The 17077-nt window shown below is 36.1% G+C and overlaps 1 protein-coding gene and 1 long non-coding RNA gene across 13 annotated transcripts in view; one reads left to right on the top strand and one right to left on the bottom strand.

Annotated features, from left to right (window-relative positions):
- LOC149531042 (ankyrin repeat domain-containing protein 2A-like) overlaps nt 1-17077 on the top strand; it is a 146354-nt gene that overhangs the window by 96113 nt on the left and 33164 nt on the right. The gene's annotated exons all lie outside the window — the stretch shown is intronic.
- The window catches only part of LOC149531044 (uncharacterized), a 34925-nt gene that overhangs the window by 4362 nt on the left and 13486 nt on the right, over nt 1-17077 (bottom strand). The window contains exon 2 of the long non-coding RNA XR_016358545.1: nt 6662-6755. This is a non-coding gene — a long non-coding RNA (uncharacterized LOC149531044). The remainder of the gene's footprint in view (nt 1-6661; nt 6756-17077) is intronic.

The following is a 17077-nucleotide window of genomic DNA, read 5'->3' as shown; positions in this document are numbered from 1 at the left end:
CTTATTTCTCAGGAGAAGACCAAGTTACCCCCACCGAGCACATTCAGGATGTTGCAAACCTGTGTGCCTTACATCATATTACCGAAGACAATGTTGCTGTGAGGCTATTAGCTGCATCTTTCAAAGGAAAGGCTTTGGAATGGTATAGAAGATTAGCTGCAAAGTCAATAGCAGATTGGGATCAACTTGGTGGAGCACTATGCGATTTTTTCAAAGATAATTCTGATCACATATCGTTGGTTCAACAGCTGGCCACCATTCAAAGAACACCATATGAGCAAGTTTCTGATTTTAATTTCAGATTTCAAAAAACTTGGGAAAGAATTCCTGTGACAGTAAGGCCTACTGCTGAACATGTGTTCTTATCTTATTTAAGAGCTTTTAATAGCAGTATTGGTGTTATGATCCAAACATTGGGTGGCAACACGTTACCTGCAGCTTACCAGCTAGCTATTAGAGTAGAGAATAATTTGATACAAGCTGGTCAGATAGCTCCAAGGCCACCAATGCCTATTTTCCCTGCAGCGCCGGTTATATAGCCTATAGTACCACTACAAGAGGTCCCATTAGCAATGATACCACTAGCACCAGCACTACCATCTCCAAATTCGCAGCAAACAATAGCTACAAATGGTGTGTCAGCTCAATCGAATGATTTACATGAAATCAAAGGTATTTTACAAACATTCGGTAATGAATTGATAAATATTAAGAAACAACAATTCCAAAGCTTAAGGCCTTACCAGCCAAATAATAATTTCCAACAGCAGAACCAAGGCGGCTATCAAGGCTACAAGTAGAATTATCAAGGAGGATACCAAGGAAATAGGCAGAATGTAAATTCAAGGCCATTTCAACCATATAATCCTGTTGCAGCCAATACTTCAAAGGATTTAGTATCTACTTAGAATAATCTTGCTGTTGATTATGAGTGGTGTTTTCCATACAATCAACCACATAATCAAAGTACATGTGCAAATGTTGTGATCAACCAAGCATTGATGGTACAGAATACGCCGATGGCCCATCAAGATGCACCTCATGATGATGCTGTTCCACATCAGAATCAACATCCAAATGAGACTGGACTTTTATACTGGCAAGGGGAGGAGTTTGTGGTGTGAATATAGATGATCCTACAACTGCTGTTTACACCAGAACTAAAAAGAGAGCTTTTGAGCTCAACAATACAGCTGGTAAAGTAGCTGATGCATCACAAACACTAGTTAAAGCAAACAATAAAGGTGAAGTAGTTGCACAGATATCCACTCCACAAAGGCACGTGCTACAAAAGAATCCACTTGTTGCATCAAAAGGACAACCTCATTTACAAGCTGACCGTGATATGGAACAACCCACCAAAAGGCAAAACCTTCTGTACCATTCAATATTGTGGATAGTATGAAGAAGCTGAATGTGAATATGTTAGTATGGGACATGCTGGCAATTCCAGGACAGAAGGACATGTTGCAAGCTGCTTTGGAAGGGCTAAAAGGTGAAAGTGGATCTGCAACAGCAGTAAGAGGCAGCGTACTTACAAATCATCCGCAAGACAGCAATAATATATCAATCAATGAGGTAGTCAAAGACCGTCAACCCCCTCCTTTCTATTTAACGGTGATTGTAGGTAATAAACTAGTCCACAATTATATGGTAGATAGTGGTGCCAGCAGTTTCGTTATGCCCAAAGAAATAGCTGATAAGTTAGGACTCAAGTATCGACATTTAGAGAAAAGTGTTGTCCAATTAAATGGAACAGCAGTAAATACCCTAGGGATCATTAAGGGTTTAGATCTTACACTTCATGCTTGTCCTAATTTTGCTGTTCCCCAAGATATTTGTGTAATTGACTTACCCCCATACTTTGCCATGTGTCTTTCAAGAGATTTCACAGCCAAAATAGGTGGTTATCTATCTGTTGACTGGTCTCATATATTGTTTAGGACCTAATATGGGACAGAAGTTACCATTAAGTCTAAGAGATTGGCCAAAGATCATATAGAACTGTATTTTCCTAGCACTATAAATGTAATTTCAGATGCAACAACAATGAATCATGAACGTGTGGGCAATCCAGTTGCTGTTATTTACGATAGTTATGAAAATGGCGGTATTCTTGATGTCTTGTTACAGAATGGGCAGAAGAAAATATTGTTGACAGTCCTTCCGATAAGGTTGTGGAAGCGAGCATGGGGAATTATATCATTCATGAGTTGGATGCAGTGATTCCTAATCTAGAAAAGGGGGCTACAAAATTGTCCAATCAGCAAAATGAGTTGTGGGAAATGTATTTTGATGGCTCTCGTAGTAAAAATGGTTCTAGAGGAGGGGCTATGCTTATATCGCCTTCCGGAGAAAGGTATTACTCAGCTTTCCGTTTTGCTTTTTCTTGTACGAACAATATAGATGAGTATGAAGGGTTGATAGTTGGTCTTGAATGGGCAAGGAAATGTGGTATTAGCTTTTTGAAAGTTTATGGCGATAGTGAGTTAGTGGTAAATCAAGTTAGAGGCCTAAGTATTGCAAAAAACCATGCTTTAAAATGCTACAGGAACAAGGTATGGGATTTAATTGAAGGTTTCAATGCCTTTAATGTTGTTTTAGTTCCCAGAAACCAAAATAAATATGCAGATCGACTAGCTGCTATTGGGGCTCAGTTTGATCCAATAGAAGATATTAAAAGAGAGAAGGTACAGGCACATGTGAAGTTGGTTATCCGGCCATCTATCCCTGATAATGATGTCAACTGGCAGGTTTTTGATAGTGATGAACATATTCTAACTTTCTTGTTAGAAGAAGAGCATTTTGCTGTTAGAAATCACAATAAAATAACACAGCAATATGACAATCAGATTATTTAGTCGAAAAATAATAAAGTTCCAAAAGGACTAGTTGCATTAGAGTCCAATTTCAACAGTGATGATCAGTTGAAGAAGGGAAAAGTTGGGATGCAGGTGAAAGATGATCATTTTGAAGAGCTGGAAATAGCGGAAGGCAAATTTTTGGAAGTTGGAAAAGTTTGTTCAGCTGAAGAAAAACAACAATTTAAAGAGTTTTGTCAAGAATTTCGAGAAGTTTTTGCTTGGCAGTATTCTGGTTTGAAAGGTTTTGATCAAGGATAGTAAAAAACACGGTTGATTTGGACCCAAATTCGAAACCTGTACGACAAAAGCAAAGACCTATAAACCCAAGGCTGGAACCACTAATGATCAAGGAATTAACTAAGCTTGTTGAGGAAGGGATCATTTTTCCAATCAAGCACATGTCTTGGGTATCAAACTTAGTTCCAGTGAGGAAAAAGAATGGTGAGATCAGGCTGTGTGTAGATTTTTGCAATCTCAATAGGGCATCCCTCAAAGATCGCCATCCACTGCCTTCTGTGGAGTAGATTCTTCAGCTGGTAGCTGGTTTTGAAAGGTTTTCGCTCTTGGATGGTTATTCTGGTTACAACCAAGTGCGTGTAAATGAAGCTCATCAATTCAAGACAACTTTCACAACAAAATGAGGTACTATGGCCTACAAACGGATGCCTTTTGGGTTGTCTAACGCTGGTGCAACATTTTAGAAGGCAATGGAGCACGCATTTCAAGGTCTTCTTTATGATTTGTTATTGGTTTATCTTGATGATGTGATAGTTTTTAGTAAATCTATAGCTGAACATTTAGTTCACTTAAGGCAAGTTTTTGAAAGGTGCAAAGAATTTGGTATCTCCCTAAATCCGGAAAAAAACATTTTTATAGTGCATGAGGGTAAGTTGCTAGAACACATTGTGTCCAAGGAAGGAGCTACTGTTGACCTCGAACAAGTGCAAGCCATCCTAGAATTTCTAGTACCTAATCACAAGAAAGGTTTGCAGAGTTTTTTAGGAAGGATAAATTTTATCAGAAGATTCATTCTAGATACGGCAAGGTTGCAGCAGCCATTAACAGCAATGTTGAGGAAGAACATAGAGTTCAAATGGACTAAAGAGGGGAAGGATCGTTTTCAAGCCATCAAGGAGGCATTATCAACCTCATCGACTCTTGTTAGTTCGAATTTTACTAAGGATTTCATTCTGTATGTTGTTGGTAGCATTGACAACAACTCTACAATGCTTGTACAGAAGAATAATGACAACTATGAGCAACCCATAGCTTTTTTCAGTCAATCTCTAATTGATTATAAAACCAGGTATACATTTATGAAAAAACATGTGCTTGCAGTAGTACGCAGCTTGAAAAAATTTAAGACCCTAGTTGCTGCTAATAAAGTACATATTTTGGTAACCCATCCGAGCGTAAAGGAATTTTTATTGAGCAAAGATTTGAATGAAAAACGAGTTGGATGGATTACTAAAGTCATGGAATTTGATGTGGATATCAACGTCACAAAACTGATAAGAGGTAAATGACTGTGTGAGGAAATGGCAGCAAGTCAAAATTATGAAAATGATGCAGTTACAGTTGTTGTTTTGTTCAACAACAATGATGTGCAAGCTGAGAAACCACCAAAAGATGGAGGTTGGGTGCATGATATGACTCATTTTCTGAAAACTGGTGAATGTCCACTACATTTGGATAAAGCTAAGCGGAAATATTTTTGTTTATAGTCTATTCCTTATATCCTATTGAATGATATGTTGTTCAAAAAATATATCAATGGTGTATTATTACGGTGTATTGACTCTGATCAAGTGGAAAGAGTACTTACAAAATTTCATGATGGAGACTCAGGAGGTCATTTTGCCCCTAGAACTACAACATGGAAAATCATGCGTGCTGATTACCATTGGCTAGAATTATTTAAAGATTGTTACGCATGGTGTAAAAAGTGTGTGAAGTGTGCACTTTTTGCAAGGAAAGAGAAGCTTTCAGCTATGCCCTTGCAGCCAATTCAAGTTGATCAGCCTTTCATAAAATGGGGATTTGATTTCATAGGACCAATCAATCTGCCTTCTAGTGCTGGACATAGGTGGGTACTCACAGCAACAGATTATTTTACTAGGTGGACTGAGGCCATTCCTTTGAAGGATGCAACCGAGTTATTTGTTTTGAGCTTTTATGAAGATATAATTACTAGATTTGGTATATCGGAATCTATAATATTAGATAATGCTTTGGCTTTTGTTGGTTTGAAGATAACAGAGTGGGCTATGAAAAATGGTATTTACCTAAGTACATCCCCAAATTACTATCCTCAGGGGAATGGTTTGGCTGAGAGCCCCAACAAAAATCTAATAAGGATTATCAAACGAGTAATGGAAGATAATCAACGAGTTTGGCATTCTTGTTTAAAAGCTGCATTGTGGGCAGATCGTATAACTTCTAAAAGATCCATAGGAAACTCTCCTTACGTGCTGGTCTATGGGAAGGAAGCTCGATTACTGTTATCTGTTGAACTAAGCTAGATATTGTGCATTAGTTACAAATGTTTGAGGGGGAAGATCCTATGGCTATAAGATATGCGAAACTGATGGAATTAGAAGAATCTAGAAGGAAAGCTATGGAAACAATGGAATATCATCAGCTTCAAACAAAGCGGGCTTTTAATAAGAAAGCTTCTTCTAAACTTTTTGTTGAGGGAGATGTTGTGTTAAAATGGGACGTGTTGAAAAGAAAGCCAAGCAAGCATACGAAGTTTGATAACTTCTGGAGCGGTCCATTTATCATTACCCAATGCAAAGAACATAATGCGTTCCAGTTGTCTAATATGGTGGGTGAGGTGCTGCCGATTCCAGTTAATGGAATCCACCTCAAGTGTTATTTTGAGGTATGAATTATCAGCCCTATCTTGTAAATATTAGGTTAGTTTTCTTGTTTTCAATAAGTGCATTTGCGTTTTAGTTGAGTTTCCCTAGGCGCTGTCCAAGCGCATGTCAGTTTTTGTTTTCTTTCCTAGGTTAGTTTCCTATTTTCCTTAAGTTTTAGGTTGGTCAAGTTGCTGGTTTGTGTTGTTAAGCTTTCATAATTTGCCTATCCCATTCATGCATGCATCAACACGTGTTTAAACGCCTACACATACCTAGCAAACACATGCATACGCATATACATAATGTTGCAGCTAATCAAGTTCTGCTACCAACCATACATACATGTATATCCACATATCTCCTATTCATATGCATTCATTCAAACCCACCCATTCATTGATACATCAATAAGATGGTCAGATTATGAAAGTTTCACTTCTAAAGCTATTACTTGAATTTGACCATACATATCAGTCAGCTTAATAAGAGTTTTAAGTCCTATTAAACTCATGTACATGCATTCAAAACTCAACCAGCAACTTTAGAAGTTGCGTCGTGTAAGGTCTAGGTGCTAGGATGCATAATTTTAGACTCCATGACCAATGGCTTGTTAAGGCTATTGATCTAGTGTCTAGTAGGCAGACAAACAGTAAGAGGTCGCCAAAAATGTTACTTGATTTTAACACACGTTAAAATTCAGTCCTGCAAATTTTAGCCCTAAAAATTTTATTTGCTGAAAGCACTTTTCATTTGATATTTAAAAGAATATAAATGTCGTTGTATCATTCAATTCTTGAATATGCAATTGATATTTTATAAAAGAATGAAATGTTGAAAGTAAAATATCTCACACAAGCCGTGAGTTTAATTATTGTTTTTATACATATTGACAATAAAAGAAAGGTATGACATATGAGAGGAGTTAGGGGTAACCAGTCATTTCCTTTTGAGCCTTTGACTGGTTAAGCATTCTTTGTTGCTGCTCCTAGTCCGGTCCTCGATCTGGTAGCTCCTGGTTCTCATTTTCCTACATAAGAAAGAATGGAGTTAGCTAAGCAATGACTGATTATCCAAAACTACGTACCCGCACATGTCATATTTCTCTTATTCTGAATACATACAAAAACAATACAGATCACAAAGGAGTAGTTTATGAGTGTCATGAGCCCGTGCTCGAACCTCATGGAATACTTTTCAAATATTACAGAACGAGATAATTCAACACTCAAAGAGTTGTTTCAGAATATAACTTGCTGCAAGAAGGATCAAGTATGGAGACACCACAGAACATTACTACAGTGAAAGAGCTAATTTCTAGTAGAAGTAAAAAACATGCTGAACATTGATAACGGAATTAATGAGATAATGCACAAAAAATCATAATTGACAAGTGTGAAGAATGTAATTCGGTACAATTGCATATCATTCATTAGTCTTAAAAGCTCTTTATCCTGATGGCATCATAGTACTATCCAAATGCTATTACAATTTCAATAGACAAGCTTTAAAAAATGTTGAATGGAAAACTTATGGGCTGCATATGAAAGGCATTTAAGAAAAACTTATGATACTTCCATTTAATGTTGAAGACTAAAAGATATAAGAAAAAGCAATGCCATGTTTCTGCATTGGATTGTGGGTCTTGTGTTGCAAAGCTAGCTGCTACCTTCCAGATTTATCATAATGTTATACCCAGGAGAACATCAAAATACCTTTTATGATGGCAACTAAATCTAAAAAATAAGCACAATGACTCACCTGCATATAAGGAGCTATTAATAAGAAATTGCATGTTCCCAACTTTGGTGATGAGAAGAGCTATCACAATCAGCAAATATTGACAAATTGTTTCAAAAAACCAGAGTACCAATAGTCAGGAAATAGTTATTTCGGCATGCAAAGACAGTGAATTATTCAAATAAACTACAGCATCTACAGTTAGATAAGTAGATTATAAAAGAATCTAGAATGACAGTTCTTGTCTTTAGTTGCTATGACAATATACAAAGAGAGTAGCAATGGCAATGAAATCTTGTTTTAAGTAGTTACATGCTGAACAAGCTCAGAATTTGCTCGAAGATATTATTTGAGATCTTCTAATATCAATTATTATTGCTGCAAAGATCAAACTAATGGAAAGGAATGGTAAAAACCATTGACTGTCAAACAATGACTCAACAATAAAAGATAAAAATGTGGACAAAACAGCAGCATGAATCAAAAGAGAAATGCTGGGTTATCATTAGAGAAGCTACATTCATTTTCTTTTGGGAGAATTCATTGTGAGTTCTTGATAACACCTCCTACTGGACAAGCTTCAGCTAAACCGAAATGATGTAACTGCTGCTTATCATTTTGGTGAGTTATCCAAGAATGGAAAAGCTAGATAATCTCATTTTCCAATGTTACACATAAGAGGATCAAAGCCGACCTTAAAATCTGAATATTTTTAAAAGGCAAGAGCTGGTACAGTATAGTTACTTAAGAGCACAGAATTCAATCAACAAAACCTTTTTTTTTTTTAGGTGGTGATCAACATTTTTGAACCCCCTGCTAGGTAGCGAATAACATAATGAGCAGCTACAGGGTTGTAAAGAGAAACCCTGAACAACAAACACTGAATTTCTTTCATGGACTGGCGGCATTAAAAAAGGTGAAAACCTACCCAGAAAAAATCGTGCTTCCAGCACCAGTGAGCAAAGAAGGGATGACCCAAGCAACAACGAAAGAAAATAAACACCCAAAAATTCTTTTTGCTTCTACAACAATACTGGTGTATGCATTCAGAAAAATCGAGTTTCCAGCTAAATATCAAACATAACCATCCAGAAATACCATCTACAGCTGCAAATGAAAGAAGATGCTCACGTAAAACATACCAGTAATGCACATTCACAACAGTCGTAACCTCCAAATCGGGTTTATGATAACCCAGATGAAGCTTGCACCAAGAAAAGTAAGGAAAAGCCATGCACAACCATGTATAAGAAATAAAAAGAACAGGTATATAAGCATGCATGGCATTTAAAAAAAAAAAATTAACTGAAAACGACTTCAAACATGGCGCCTGCAATTGAAACAAGACCAACAAGCTCACATGGCGACTACAGAAGACAAGTTGTTTCTTCATTCAAGGAAAATGTGCCTTGCAAATCCAAAGAAAACGTTACCTTTTATCCATAGAAGCATCTCAAGAATGGTGGCTTCTAGTTACAACATGATGAAAGCAGCAGTAAAATGTGTTTCTTGTCATGGCAGAACAAGGAAAAAATGCAAAATAATCATGGCGACGGCAGATGAAGTAGAATAATGGCTTCAAAAAACCCTAGCCAACTCCCTCTTCCATTCTCTCCAATGCCATAATGAAAATGCAAATGAGCAACTTTAGGGTTACAAATACAATATATTTCCCTTTCTTCCATTTCATAAATTTTGAAGTTCATTGGCACATAGGTGGGTTTTTATTTCCCATTCTTTTTCCAATGTCTTGTATATGCCACGGGTTATAAGTGTTTTTAAACACTTACTTCTTTTTTGCAAATCGTATGTAAAATAAAATATATAATAGTGTTCTTATAAGCTATTTTATATTTTTATTAAATTTGCAAACCTTTACAACATTTTGTTCCTTATATTATTCATTGTTTTACTATGTCCAACACTTAGGATAAGTGTGACGTGTTTAAAGGAGGATAAAGAGGAGAAATATTAGCTGAAGACGTAGTGTTTCAAATCTTTTGAATCATGAGGAGGGATTATAGGGATTTGAACTTGGGTCGGATTTGGTTTGAATAGTTATTTTTGGGGGTCTTTATGATCAGTTAGAGTTTTGTAAGGGCAGTTTAAGGTGTGTCATAGGTTCTTTTTTGACTTAGTAAGGTTAAGAGGTAGTGAATCATCTTTTTTGATAAGAATTGACTCCCTTTTTATTTCCTTGTTTTTTGATTTCAACCCCCAAGAGATTTGTATTTAGTTTTCTGAAACTGTCATACCAAAAGAGGGATGGATGTAGTTCAAAAAGAAGAGAAGACTATTGTGACATTCCATTGTCCTTTGTATTCTCATTTTTTCTGAATTGTATCTCTAAAGTTGATGTTCTTTGACCTTTGAAGGCATAATACAGTTAGCTAGATCTACGTTGGGACTCATTTTCTGTGTGCAAGGCTGGTGATTGATGTTTATTTTCTGTGTTTTCTCAAGAACCTTTAAATTTATGTCTCATTTTTGCACCCATCTGTGTTAGTAAAATCGTTATGCATAGGTCATAAGTTGTGTAGTTTAATGAAATAATATTGATTATGGTTTATATCTTTTGATATTATTCATTAAAGCCTTCTTCTAAAACACTTTTTATGCAGAGATTTTCATCAAAGCTATATCTCATAGTTGATTGTATGTCACATCATTGTGTTATTAAAATGTCAAATCCTTCATCATTTGTTTTGGTGCATCACCTTTTCGGTTTAAATAATCCTCTTTTCATACTTCCTACCCCCTTTCCTCAAAAGTTCATAGTATAGGTGGAGCATCACATAGCATCAAACAAGAACCAGCCTAGAATCCGGAGGTTCAGTCACCTACATAGTTTACCCACAAACTCATGATTGTTCCCATGTTCACAAGAATTTTTAAGTATTTAGGTGCTTAGTTTTAGGGTGCAAATTTTGGTGCTAACAATAACCTCCATCATTAACGCTCTAGTATTGGAAGAGTCAAAGGTTTGCATGGATTGGAGTCTGAATACTTTATAGCAAATAAACAGCTTGAGGATTAGATCAAAACCTTGGAAAGTCGAAAGGTGTTTACCGTACGGGTAAATTAAAGGAACACATACAGACAATGGAACAGAATAGCAGAATTATATTTGCATATGCCAGACATACATTATGCTTGATAAGATGAAAATAGTAGAAGATGATTTACAATGATCCCAAATGGGATATAAATACTATCTGCCGAACCTTCCCGGAGGAGTCCGTCGGCCACAAACATTATATCCGCTACAAACTATTTACCCGTCGGCTACAGAATACAAAAACATCGACGACAATCACCCCATCGGCTACAAAAATACCGATGACAATCCAGTTAGTTGACAAAAGGTATATGTGCAACAAGGTTTAGACAGACATTTAGGACTGGCCGAACAAGAGAAAGAAAATGCAAAAAGGACCTTAGAAGAAAAAAAGTTGAAGTTAATCAAGGAAACAACAAGGTTTAAAATGTGACACCCTGAAACAAGGCTAGAATAGAAAGAAACTTCCTTAAAATTGGAGGATATGTGGGAAAAGAATGAAGATGCTTCATTAGTCATGTCAAGTGTTCAACAAAACGAAAACCAGAAATGGTATTTCAAAACAGAGGTACTTGATATGTATGATGAGTACAAAAAAATTCCTCCAAAGATTCAAAAAGAATTAGCCTTAAGTGATTTCATAGAGTTCCATCCAAAACTCCAAAACAAGACCAATTTGGCAAAAATGAAGTATCTTGAATTAACTCATGATTTCCTTGCAATAGACCAGTACAAAACTATGTATGATGAATTTCCAGTAGAACAAAATCATCTAATAGGGGACCTTGAAAACGAAGAGCAATCAACCACTATTAATTTACAACTTTTTGATGAACATGCAGAAGAGGTGACACAAGGTGCAAGTTTCTATATTGGTGATTGGGAGATTAGCTTTGACAAGCATGTTGATGAGATCGACTGCACACGAGGTAATAGTAGATTGGAATTTTTGGGTGATGAACCATATATTTCCTATTTTCATGATAGGAATTCAGAGGAACAATCCAATATGACACTACAAGACATTGAGCTGTATCAACGTGATAATGAAATGCATGCATTTAGAAACTAGCTAAAGGTTAATGAAGAAATGGTTGTGGCATCTTTGGTATGTTATGACAGCACTCACAAGGTGATTGAGGACCTCTACAGGAAAGTTCAAAGGGAGTGGAAGAAGAATGGCTTGTTCCTAATTTGCAAGTGGTCAAAACAACCCTTGAAACTATGAAATCAAAATATTTGTATATGCTTTCTGATAGGGATAACCTTCTTAAGGTTGCTGAAACACGTGTTGATTAGCTGAATAAAGAAAGGAATGAGATTATGGAACCCAAAAGGGAGTTAAAGATACTCATGAGGCATTAGATGATGCTCGATTCTCTTCAGAAAGTAGAAGATCAAATCAAGGTCACAAATTACTCTCGGAAATATGGGGGTAAGGTGAGAGAAGAGTTTTTCAAAGAAGTCATTGTTGAGCTTGATAGCATTCAACAAACTTATGACTTGGATAGTTGCCCTAAAAGACAAAGTACCAAAATTTTAGATCACATTCAGCTTATCGATAACTCCGTGTTTGAAGTAGATGCTGATTGGATTTCTAATAATCCTCTTTTTAGGATAAACGTGGACTCTCCTTTTGATCATAATGATGAAGATGGTTCTCATTTCAAGATATGGAATCCTGGAATGATTCCTAGTAATGAATATGGGTCACAAGATGGAAGTGGTGATTTGACTATGGTTGTTCATCATTGGATCAGTCCACATTGGGTTCATGATTTCGCACCATACAGGAGTTGGTTGGATTATATACATCAGTCATTGGATAGTCTTTGGTACTTTTTGAGGAGAGTTATGTGCTGATCATAGGGAATGCTCTTTTAGCTTCATTCTTATTTATAGTACCTATGTACTCGGAGAATCCCCAGATTGAAGATGACAGTTTGGTATTTGTTGTGCCTAGGGTATTACACTCGATTTTTGAGTGGTTTGATTATTACATCATCTATTTTGGTCGGGTTGTCATCATCTATTGGATTATGCATGGTTCATTGATACATTTCTATCTTATCATATTGGCTGGTTATGACAACAAGGTTTGGGATCCAGGTGTTGACCATGTGTATTTTTGGCTTCTTGGGGACCTTGTTGTGATTCTAGTTAGTATGAGGTTGGATTCAGTGATGATTAGAGTTATTCAGTTTACAAGCGTAGAGTTTTTTTCAGAGAGTTATATGGGATCCAAGGATCCGGTTGAGATATAGATTGCACAGGGACATCTTGTGTCGTAGTGTGACCAGAATTGTTTTCAGTTTGGGCTACAAGGCTACCTGTAGACTTGAATGGGATCCTGGTATTGATTGCTTGAGGACAAGCAATTTTAAGGAGGGGAGATTTGTAATGTCCCCTTTTTGGGACATTAGAAACATTGCTCTTATTTTTTATAATGTTAAAATTGACTCGAAGACACAGACTCAAACTATTAAAAGGTTAAGGGAATAAGAAGAATTATCAGAGAGAAGTTGAAGAGTCACAAGGAAATAGGACGAAAGCCAGAGGAGAGTTGAAGAATCTTATTTGTGTATTAAAAGGGGAAAGAGGCTCATGGCCGAAGAAGGATGATTTATTATTTCAAGTTTCAGTTTCTCTCTTTCGAGAGTGTTTGGAAAGCTTCAGCTTTCAGCTAGTATGAGGACACAACACCTCATGCCGATAGACATTGGACGCAAACCCATTTTTCGGGGAGACATCAATTCAGGTGTTTCGCATGTGCTTACCAGGTTCTTTTCTTAAGTTTTTCCAATCTGACTGTTAAGTTGTATTTAGGATTGGATGTTGGAAGTCGGTTATTGTATCGTTGTTGTAAAATGCAATAACGTGTTCTAAGGAGTTGTATAAGAATTTAATGGTCTTTTATGTTACTCTTTTGTAATGCATTTTATATGCTTGAATCTTGAATACTATTATGAGAAGAACGACTTAACATATTATGGTAAATCTTCTAATATTCTATTGCATTTCACAATACATCTGCCTGTATTGAAGTGCTGAATATCAGTTTGAGGAAACAGCTAGATAACTATCAACTAGGTTATTTCCTATGGTTTACATTGTTGGTTTTATATTACTGATTTGTGACGTACCTTCATATGTTCAAATCTTGAGTAGTATCTCGGAAAGACAATTATTTTCTTGTGGAGAATTTGTTGGTTTTATTGCACATCGTATTATATCTGTCTATGTTGAGTTTGGATATTATATTTAAGAAGAAGTTGATTATATATCTATTGGGATTCTGCTAGTTTCGATTGTGCCGGAAAAGATCTACAACGTTTTATTTTTGAATATATTGTTGAACGGAAAGTTTAGTAAATATCCAGTTTGGGATAGTACAACATGGTAATAGCATATTTTTCAGATCATTTAATGCAATCATAAAAAGTAACCATATTAACTAACCATTTCTGCTGCAGTGGCAGAGAAGAGAAACACTATAGGAGGCAACATTGTTGAAAATGTAACAGGGAATTTAATGTTATGTTTTAAATGCTTTTAGTTTTTGAAGTTTGTAATAACGTCCTACATGTGGTGGCATACCTAGAGTAGCAGTTCTATAAGCTCTCCAGATATAGCCACCTAGGACCAGGCGTGTGGATCTTAAATTAGAATAGTTTTTTTTTAGTTCGTAGGTGGAGTGTTTAATATTTTTAGAATCCAATAATAGGTAGTAGGCAATTTTTGGAATATTCCTGACTTAGAAAACGACTGTCTAATATTGGTAAAAAAAACTTTTCAGATTCTTATCCTTTTCTTGGATAGAAGACGAAAAAAATGTTTCTCACCCTTTTATTAGAAAAGGAGAGTCAGTTTTAAATAAGCCGGTTGGCTATGTAAGAGAGGCATTCGAATTTGGGTAATAGAGAAAGTTTCAGTTTTTGCCTTAGAAAGGATATAGATAATCGACTATGGAGTTTGGCAGCAATTCGATCTTGGTCTCTCTTGTCAAAGTGCAAATATATTTTCTTTGAGGACATTCCGGGTTAAAGATCTTGGTGTGCGGGTGAAGATAAACTATGGAGATTTATATATTCTGATTAATCCAATCTTGAGTTTGGTTTGAGTTCGATCCCGGCTGATTGATGTCGTGCCCCTTGAAGTAACTCAGTTGAGTGAGTATTCCTCCTGAGCTTTCCAAGGTGTGGCTCTGCATCATTTTTGGTATCAGAGCTCAGCAAAAGGTTTGGGAAAAAGTAGTTGTGTATATGTTTGTGTGATTGTGAAAGATTGAGAGAAATAGTCTGAGAAGAAGTCCAGGAGACTAGATAAGAAGAAAATAACCTAGCTGAGGAATGATGGGACAAGAAGAAGCAGCTTTATTGTATCTTTTTAGAAGGTATCAGCAGAGAAAGGATTCTAAACAGAAGGAGATAGAGGAAAAGAAGAAAAGAGAGAAAGAAGAAAGGAGAAAACAAAGAGAAGAGCTAAGCAAGATAGAAGAGGGGATAAACAATTTGAGAAGGAGACTTGAGGAGAATGACGCTAAGTTGAAAGAGAATAAAGCTAAGTTGAAAGAAGTGCAACAAGAACACAAAGTGCAGCAACAAGAAGTGCAGCAAGTATCTCTTAACGAGAGCAGTAACAAGACAAGCCTTATTGGATTTGAATGCAAACAATCTGTGGTTGGAACAGTAACATGTCCTTTGAAAATAGAGAAGAGTACAATGTTGGAAGGTACTCCTATGGAAAAGATTTTGGAGGCAACTGATGAAGGCTTAAATATGCATAATGAAGAAAAATGTCAAGAGGAATGGCATGAAGATGAAGCTAAGGAATGTGTAACAGTAAGTTCTAAAGAAGAATCTGATTTATGGAAAAAATTTGCAGCCATTGTGGGAGAATGGAAAAGGCATGGCGGTAGTATGGAAACTCAGCTTGAAGAAGAAAGGAAAGAGTGCAATACTGTTATTGTTCTTGAGCAAAGTTGTAATAAGAAAGAGATATTTGAAAGTGAGATTACTACAGAAGATCAAGATGATGATAAATGTTTAATAAAGGAAGAAGAGATAAATACGATTCTTAAGATTCAAGATGTGAAACTGGTTGATAGTCAAGAAGCAGATAAGTTTATGGTTACTATTGATGAAGATAGATATGATGCACATTACATGGTGTATAAGGAAGCTCATATTCAAAAAGAAAACATCTTAATGCTGATGATATGTTTTCTTCTAATAATGTTTATGCAGGGATGCAGATTTCATGTATAGTGAATCATGCTGGAGAATTTTCTGTGACATTTACAGCATTAAAGAATCAAAGCTACAAGGTGGAGAAGTTGGATATTATTTTTGTTTTTCTTGTAGATATGCTCATCCTAGTTCAAAGAAATTGGAAAGTTCGAAAGAAAAATGAGATTCATTTCTACAACACATCATCTCACGAGGACTTGAGATTCATTCTACAGGGGAGTATGCTGTAGTGACAGAGAAGAGAAACGCTATAGGAGGCAACATTGTTGAAAATGTAACAGGGAATTTAATGTTATGTTTTAAATGCTTTTAGTTTTTGAAGTTTGTAATAATGTCCTACATGTGGTGGCATACCTAGAGTAGCAGTTCTATAAGCTCTCCAGATATAGCCACCTAGGACCAGGCGTGTGGATCTTAAATTAGAATAGTTTTTTTTTAGTTCGTAGGTGGAGTGTTTAATGATTTTTAGAATCCAATAATAGGTAGTAGGCAATTTTTGGAATATTCCTGACTTAGAAAACGACTGTCTAATATTGGTAGAAAAAACGTTTCAGATTCTTATCCTTTTCTTGGATAGAAGACGAAAAAAAACGTAGATATTTAAAATGTGGCCTACTGCATGATTGTCAGATTCCAATAATAGGTAGTAGGCAGTTTCGGATTCTTATCCTTTTCTTGGATAGAAGACGAAAAAATTGTTTCTCACCCTTTTATTAGAAAAGGAGAGTCAGTTTTAAATAAGCCGGTTGGCTATGTAAGAGAGGCATTCGAATTTGGGTAATAGAGAAAGTTTCAATTTTTGCCTTAGAAAGGATATAGATAACCGACTATGGAGTTTGGCAGCAATTCGATCTTGGTCTCTCTTGTCAAAGTGCAAATATATTTTCTTTGAGGACATTCCGGGTTAAAGATCTTGGTGTGCGGGTGAAGATAAACTATGGAGATTTATATATTCTGATTAATCCAATCTTGAGTTTGGTTCGAGTTCGATCCCGGCTGATTGATGTTGTGCCCCTTGAAGTAACTCAGTTGAGTGAGTATTCCTCCTGAGCTTTCCAAGGTGTGGCTCTGCATCAATTTCCATTTCATATAACATCATAATGATTAACTAGTATGTCCAATTCACTTGAAACCATTATGAATAACCAATATTTCCAATTCACATGAAACCATATCGAATAACCAATTTAACCAACCATCTCCAATTCGCTTGCTTGAAGTCTCAATTGCTGTATATAATATTTAAAATTAACAAAATAGGGGATTCAACACCGTCAAACTCAAATGCTCACAAGAATGAGAACA

This window comes from Cupressus sempervirens, chromosome 11 (genome assembly GCF_028749045.1).
Source record: "Cupressus sempervirens isolate cs-2001-9-10 chromosome 11, ASM2874904v1, whole genome shotgun sequence".
In the NCBI taxonomy this organism is placed as follows: Eukaryota; Viridiplantae; Streptophyta; class Pinopsida; order Cupressales; family Cupressaceae; genus Cupressus; species Cupressus sempervirens.
This window is presented reverse-complemented; position numbering and strand designations above follow the sequence as displayed.